General features: G+C 41.7%; 1 pseudogene; it reads left to right on the top strand.

The window, feature by feature from the left end:
- Positions 1-4,925: 4,925 nt before the first annotated feature.
- LOC119274189 lies at positions 4,926-5,774 on the top strand (annotated as a pseudogene).
- Positions 5,775-7,496: the final 1,722 nt, after the last annotated feature.

Here is a 7,496-nt window from a genome sequence, read left to right as displayed (position 1 = left end):
GCTGGACCAAAGCCTGAAACTGAGTGCTTCTAATGCAAAGGAAATGGTCACTGGAAGCGGAAATGCCCTGAATATTTGGTGGATAAGAAGGATGTCAAAGTGAACAAGGGTATATTTGATATACATGTTATTGATGTGTATCTTACTAGTATTTATAGTAGCCCCTGAGTATTTGATACTTGTTTGGTTGCTAAGATTAGTAACTCAAAACAGGAGTTACAGAATAAACAGAGACTAGTTGAGAGTGAAGTGACGACATGTGTTGTAAGTGGTTCCAAGAATGATATGATCATCATCGCACACTCCCTATACTTTCGAGATTAGTGTTGAACCTAAATAAATGTTATTGGTGTTTGCATTAAGCATAAATATGATTAGGTCATGTTTATTGCGATATGATTATTCATCTAAGACAGAGAATAAATTGTTATTTTGTTTACATGAATAAAACCTTCTATGGTCATACACACAATGTTGATGGTTTATTGAACCTTGATCGTAATGATACACATATTCATAATATCGATGCCAAAAGATGCAAAGTTGATAATGATAGTGCAACAAATTTGTGGCACTACCGTTTGGGTCATATCGGTGTAAAGCGCATGAAGAAACTCCATAAAGTTGGACTTTTGGAATAACTTGATTATGAATCATTTGATGCTTGCGAACCGTGCCTTATGGGCAAGATGACTAAAACTCCGTTCTCTGGAACAATTGAACGAGCTAGTGACTTATTATAAATAGTACATACCGATGTATGCAGTCCAATGAGTGTTGATGCTTGTGGCGGGTATCGTTATTTTCTAACCTTCACAGATGATGTGAGCAGATATGAGTATATCTACTTAATGAAACACAAGTCTGAAACATTTGAAAAGTTCAAAGAATTTCAGAGTGAAGTGGAGAATGATCGTAACAAGAAAATAAAGTTTCTACAATCTGATCATGGAGGAGAATATTTGATTGACGAGTTTGGCCTTCATTTAAAACAATGTGGAATAGTTTCACACCTCACGCCAACTGGAACACCACAACGTTATGGTGTGTCCGAACGTCGTAACCGCACTTTATTGGATATGGTGCGATCTATGATGTCTCTTACCAATTTATCACTATCATTTTGGGGTTATGCATTAAAGACAACTGCATTCACTTAAATAGGGCACCATCAAAATCCATTGAGATGACGCCTTACGAACTATGGTTTGAGAAACCAAAGTTGACGTTTCTTAAAAGTTTGGGCCGCGATGCTTTTGTGAAAAAAATTCAACCTAATAAGCTCGAACCCAAATCGGAGAAGTGAGTCTTCATAGGATACCCAAAAGGAAACTGATGGGTACACCTTCTGTAAGAGATCCAAAGGCAAGCTATTCGTTGCTAAGAATGGATCTATTCTAGAGAAGGAGTTTCTCTCGAAAGAAGTGAGTGGGAGGAAAGTAGAACTTGATGAGGTAATTGTACCTTCTCCCTTATTGGAAAGTAGTTAATCACATAAATCAGTTCGAGTGATTCCTACACCAATTAGTGAGGAAGCTCATGATGATGATCATGCAGTTTCAGATCAAGTTACTACCGAACCTCGTAGGTCAACCAGAGTACGATCTGCACCAGAGTGGTACGGTAATCCTATTCTGGAAGTCATGTTACTAGACCATGATGAACCTACGAACTATGAGGAAGCGATGATGAGCCCAGATTCCGTGAAATGGCTTGAGGCCATGAAATCTGGGATGAGATCCATGTATGTGAACAAAGTATGGACTTTGGTTGACTTGCCCGATTATCGGCAAGCCATCAACAATAAATGGATCTTCAAGAAGAAGACTGACGCTGATAGTAATGTTACTGTCTACAAAGCTCGACTTGTTGTGAAAGGTTTTCGACAAGCTCAAGTAGTTGACTACGATGAGACTTACTCACCCGTAGCCATGCTTAAGTCCGTCCGAATCATGTTAGCAATTGCTGCATTTTATGATTATGAAATTTGGCAAATGGATGTAAAGACTGCATTCCTGAATGGATTTCTGGAAGAAGAGTTGTATATGATGCAACCTGAAGGTTTTATCGATCCACAGGATGCTAACAAAGTGTGCAAGCTCCAGCGATCCATCTATGGACTGGTGCAAGCATCTCGGAGTTGGAATAAACGTTTTGATAGTGTGATCAAAGCATATAGTTTTATACAGACTTGCGGTGAAGCCTATATTTACAAGAAAGTGAGTGGGAGCTCTATTGCATTTCTGATAAGTATATCTGAATGACATATTGTTGATCAGAAATAATGTAGAATTTTCTGGAAAGCATAAAGGAGTGTTTGAAAGGAGTTTTTCAAAGAAAGACATCAGTAAAGCTGCTTACACATTGAGCATCAAGATCTATAGAGATAGATCAAGACGCTTGATAAGATTTTTCTATGAGTACATACCTTGATAAGATTTTGAAGTAGTTCAAAATGGAACATTCAAAAAGGAGTTCTTTCCTGTGTTGCAAGGTGTGAAGTTGAGTAAGACTGAAAACCCGACCATGGCAGAAAATAGAAAGAGAATGAAAAGTCATTCCCTATGCCTCAGTCATAGGTTCTATAAAGTATGTTGTGCTGTGTACCAGTACTATTGGCAAGGGGGTACAATAGTGATCTAAGAGTAGATCAATGGACAACGTTCAAAATTATCCTTAGTGAGGACTAAAGAAATGTTTCTCGGTGACGGGGGTGATAAAAGAGTTCGTCGTAAAGAGTTACGTCGATGCAAGATTTTACACCGATCGAGATGACTCTAAGTCTCAATTTGGATACATATTCATAGTAGGAGCAATTAGCTAGAGTAGCACTGTGTAGAGCATTGAAGACATAAAATATTTGCAAAATACATACAGCTCTGAATGTGACAGACCCGTTGACTAAACTTCTCTCACAAGCAAAACATGATCACACCTTAGTACTCTTTGGATATTAATCACATAGCGATATGAACTAGACTATTGACTCTAGTAAACCCTTTGGGTGTTGGTCACATGACGATGTGAACTATGGGTGTTAATCACATACATAAGTGAACTATTGGTGTTAAATCACATGGCGATGTGAACTAGATTATTGACTCTAGTGGAAGTGGGAGACTGAAGGAAATATGCCCTAGAGGCAATAATAAAGTTATTATTTATTTCCTTATATCATGATAGATGTTTATTATTCATGCTAGAATTGTATTAATCGGAAACTTAGTACATGTGCGAATACATAGACAAAACCTATAGTCCCTAGTATGCCTCTACTTGACTGGCTCGTTAATCAAAGATGGTTATGTTTCCTAACCATAGACATGTTATGTCATTTGATGAACGGGATCACATCATTAGGAGAATGATGTGATGGACATGACCCATCCGTTAGCTTATCATTATGATCCTGTTAGTTTCATTGCTACTGCTTTCTTCATGACTTATACAAGGTCCTCAGACTATGAGATTATGCAACTCACGAATACTGGAGGAACACTTTGTGTGCTACCAAATGTCACAACGTAACTGGGTGATTATAAAGGTGCTCTACAGGTGTCTCCGATGGTGTTTGTTGAGTTGGATATATCGAGATTAGGATTTGTCACTCTGATTGTCGAAGAGGTATCTCTGGGCCCTCTCGGTAATGCACATCACTATAAGACTTGCAAGCAATGTGAATAATGAGTTAGTTGCGGGATGACGCATTACATAACAAGTGAAGAGACTTGCCGTTAACGAGATTGAACTAGGTATTGAGATACTGACGATCGAATCTCGGGCAAGTAACATACCGATGACAAAGGGAACAACATATGTTGTTATGCGGTTTGACCGATAAAGATCTTCATAGAATATATAGGAGCCAATACGAGCATCCAGGTTCTGCTATTGATTATTGACTGGAAATGAGTCTCTGTCATGTCTACATAGTTCTCGAATCTGTAGGGTCCGCACGCTTAACGTTCTGTGACGATTTGTATTATGAGTTATGTAATTTGATGATCGAAGTTTGTTCGGAGTCCCGTATGAGACTGGGGACATGACGAGGAGTCCTGAAATGGTCGAGCCGTAAAATCGATATATTGGAAGGCTATATTCAGACATCAGAAATGATCCGAGTGATTCGGGTATTTTTTGGAGTACCGGAGAGTTACGGGAATTCGCCGGGAGAAGTATTAGGCCTTATTGGGCCATACGGGAAAGAGAGAGAGGCTACCTAGGGCAGGCCGCACGCCCCCCAAGGCCTAGTTCGAATTGGACTAGGGGAGGGGCGGCGCCCCCTCCTTCCTTCTCTTCTCGCTTCCCCTTCCTTCTCTCCTACTCCTACTACTTGAAAGGGGGGAATCCTACTCCCGATGGGAGCAGGACTCCCTAGGGCACGCCATAGAGAGGGCCGACCCCTCCCCTCCACTCCTTTATATGCGGGGAGGGGGGCACCCCATGGACACACAAGTTGAACATTGATCTTTAGCCGTGTGCGGTTCCCCCCCCCTCCACCATAATCCACCTCGGTCATTTCATAGTGGTGCTTAGGCGAAGCCCTGCGTCGGTAGCTTCATCAACACCGTCATCACACCGTCATGCTGATGGAACTCTCCCTCTAAGCTCTACTGGATCGTGAGTTCGTGGGATTTCACCGAGCTGAACGTGTGCAGATCACGGAGGTGCCATATGTTCGGTACTAGGATCGGTCGATCGTGAAGACGTACGACTACATCAACCGCGTTGTCATAACGCTTCCACTTAAGGTCTACGAGGTACGTGGACGACACTCTCACCTCTCATTGCTTTGCATCACCATGATCTTGCATGTGCGTAGGATTTTTTTTGAAATTACTACGTTCCCCAACAAGATCACCAAGCATGAGATCGTGAAGAAGCTTCTGAGATCACTTGACAACTCGTTTGACACCTTAGCCCTGATGATCCAATAACGTCCTGACTTCAAAGATCTCGATCCCTCTCACATACTTAAGAGGCTCAACACACATAAGTTCCAGCTATCTGAGAAGCGTGATATCTATGGTCCCAACTATGGCCGAACCCGTGCCCTGAAGGCAAAAGTTGTTTCCTCATCTGAACAAGAATCTGACTGTAGCTCTGGTGATCCTAAAGAGCTTGGTAAAGATCGTGCAATGCTTGTGAGGAAGTTCCAGAAGTTCTCCAAGAAGAATCGGTTTAGCAAGTCTTCAAGATCTAGCTCAAAGAACGACGAGGCTTCATCACGTGACTACAAGAAGAGACCTTGCCAAAAATGCAAGAAGAGAAGCCACTACATCTCTGAGTGTCCTCAGTGGGATAAGGAATTGAAAAATAAAAAGAAGAGCAAGGAATATGATTCTGATGACAAGAAGAAGAAAAAATCATGAAAATCTTCTTCAAAGTCTTTGTCAAACTCTTCATCTCACAAGAAGACCTCATCAAGCAAGGCTCATGCATTTATTGGCAAGGAGATGAATTCAGAGGAGGAGTCTGCCTCTGAGGAGGTGGAGGTGGAGTCCCAGGAGGAGTCTGACTCTGGCATGGCAAGCCTGGCTCTGGCGTCAGCGTTTGTTGCCAAGTCAATCTTCAACACTAAAGACAATGGTCACAATGTTGAAGCCAAAGCTGATGATGATGATGACGACGACTCTGCTCCGACCTACTGCTTCATGGCATGGGGTGCCAAGGTAACTTCACGCGATGCCTATTTCCAAACCTCTAGTGAAGATGACTCTGAATGTGAATCCAAACCTAGCTATAAGACACTTGCGAAAATCGCAACTGAGTAACAAACTGCTATGGAACATATTCAAAAGCTGCTAGACAAAAGCGATGACCTGTTGGACGCGAAAATGAATCGACCCAGTCCTTAATCAAAGACATTAAAAGTCTTCACGTTAAGTATGAAGAACTTGAAAGTCGTCATGAAACTCTCTCAGCTTCCCATGAGAAGCTTTCCTACGATTATCTTCAAAGGAAGCAGGATCTTGAGAAACTGAGAGTGTCTCATGAAGATCTTCAAAAAGAGAATGATTCACTACTCGCCCAACAGATCAGTTCCGCTCAGGTAGAATTTGTTCCACCATGCTTAAAGTGTCTTGAGCGCGATAATGGTGTTTCTATTGCTGGATGTTCTACTACTTCTAATGTTGCAATATCTTCAACTGCTTATGTGGTAACTAACCCCTCTACTGAGGATGCCACTACTATTGCTGATGAGAATGCTAGGTTGAAGACATTGCTTGAGACCAGCATGTACAAAAGCCTCAAAGGGCATCAAACCTGGTGCGATGTCCTCAAGAAACAGATTCTGAGCCGAAACCCTAAGAAAGAGGGTGTTGGGTTTGAGAGGGAAATGAACGGTGATGGTTCATATTGGACCCCTAAGCACTATCCCAAAACCACCTGGGTTGCTGCTAAGGATCCTTTAGTGGACCCATCCACGTTATCTGGCTTCACTTGTGCTAACCCAATTGTCATTGATGAATCCTTTGATGCAAATTATAAACTGTTTAAGAATCATAATGGTGAAGTACTAACTGCAGGAACGGGTCACCCCAGAAGAAGATCTGGGTGCCCAAGAGCTGTCTTGAGAAGCTCCCCATGAATGCCATCATGACACCACCTGGGAAGAAGACAAACCCCAGACCTAAGGTGTCATATGGCCCAAAGGCTTCATACAGACAATGGACCACTCATGGTCGCCCTAACACCAATGTTTTGTAGGAGAACCGTTATGTTCACAAAACTAAGAACTATTTTGCATATTCATATGAGTACTATTCTCCTCCTGCGAAGCTATTTGCTAGGGCTCCCAAGCCAAAGGTCTCAGATGTTGCACTTAGACTTATTGCTTGTAAGCCACCCCTGAAGATGTGGGTGGTTAAGAAGAATTAACTTCTCTTGCAGGGAAAGGTCTCCAGCCGGAAAGCAAAATCTTCTGACGACAATGCTGGAGACCTAAAACATCTTATGGGACGCAAGATAAAATGCTCCAATGGTCTTATCATGTATTTCGTCCTAGGGTTCCTTGACAAGCATCCTATTATACCTAACCAGAATCTAAACTTTGATAATATGCTTGTTCGCTACATGTTTCTGCTTCATAATTCTCCTAGTGAAGCCTATCCCGCTAACTTCACTGTAGGGTACAACTCTGGAAGCCACTAAATGGATCATGGATAGCGCCTGCACCAACCACATGACTGGTGATCTAAGTCTTCTTATGGATTCAACCATATGTCCATCTACTAAGAGACACATCACATTCACTGACACTAGTAAAGCAAGGTATTGGGTCTTGGTAGAGTTGCTATCTCAAAGGATCAACACATGGATAAAGTGATGCTTGTTGAATACCTTGGATACAACTTAATGTATGTGTCAATGCTCTCTGATATGAACCTGATTGTGATATTTGGAAAATATCATTGTCTTGTGCTAATGGAATCTGACAAATCTCTAGTATTCGAAGGCTATCGAAGAGGTGATTTGTATATGGTAGATTTCTC

This window comes from Triticum dicoccoides, chromosome 3B (genome assembly GCF_002162155.2).
Source record: "Triticum dicoccoides isolate Atlit2015 ecotype Zavitan chromosome 3B, WEW_v2.0, whole genome shotgun sequence".
Classification (NCBI taxonomy): domain Eukaryota; kingdom Viridiplantae; phylum Streptophyta; class Magnoliopsida; order Poales; family Poaceae; genus Triticum; species Triticum dicoccoides.
The sequence above is the reverse complement of the archived record's forward strand: the minus strand, read 5'-3'. Positions and strand labels throughout refer to the sequence as shown.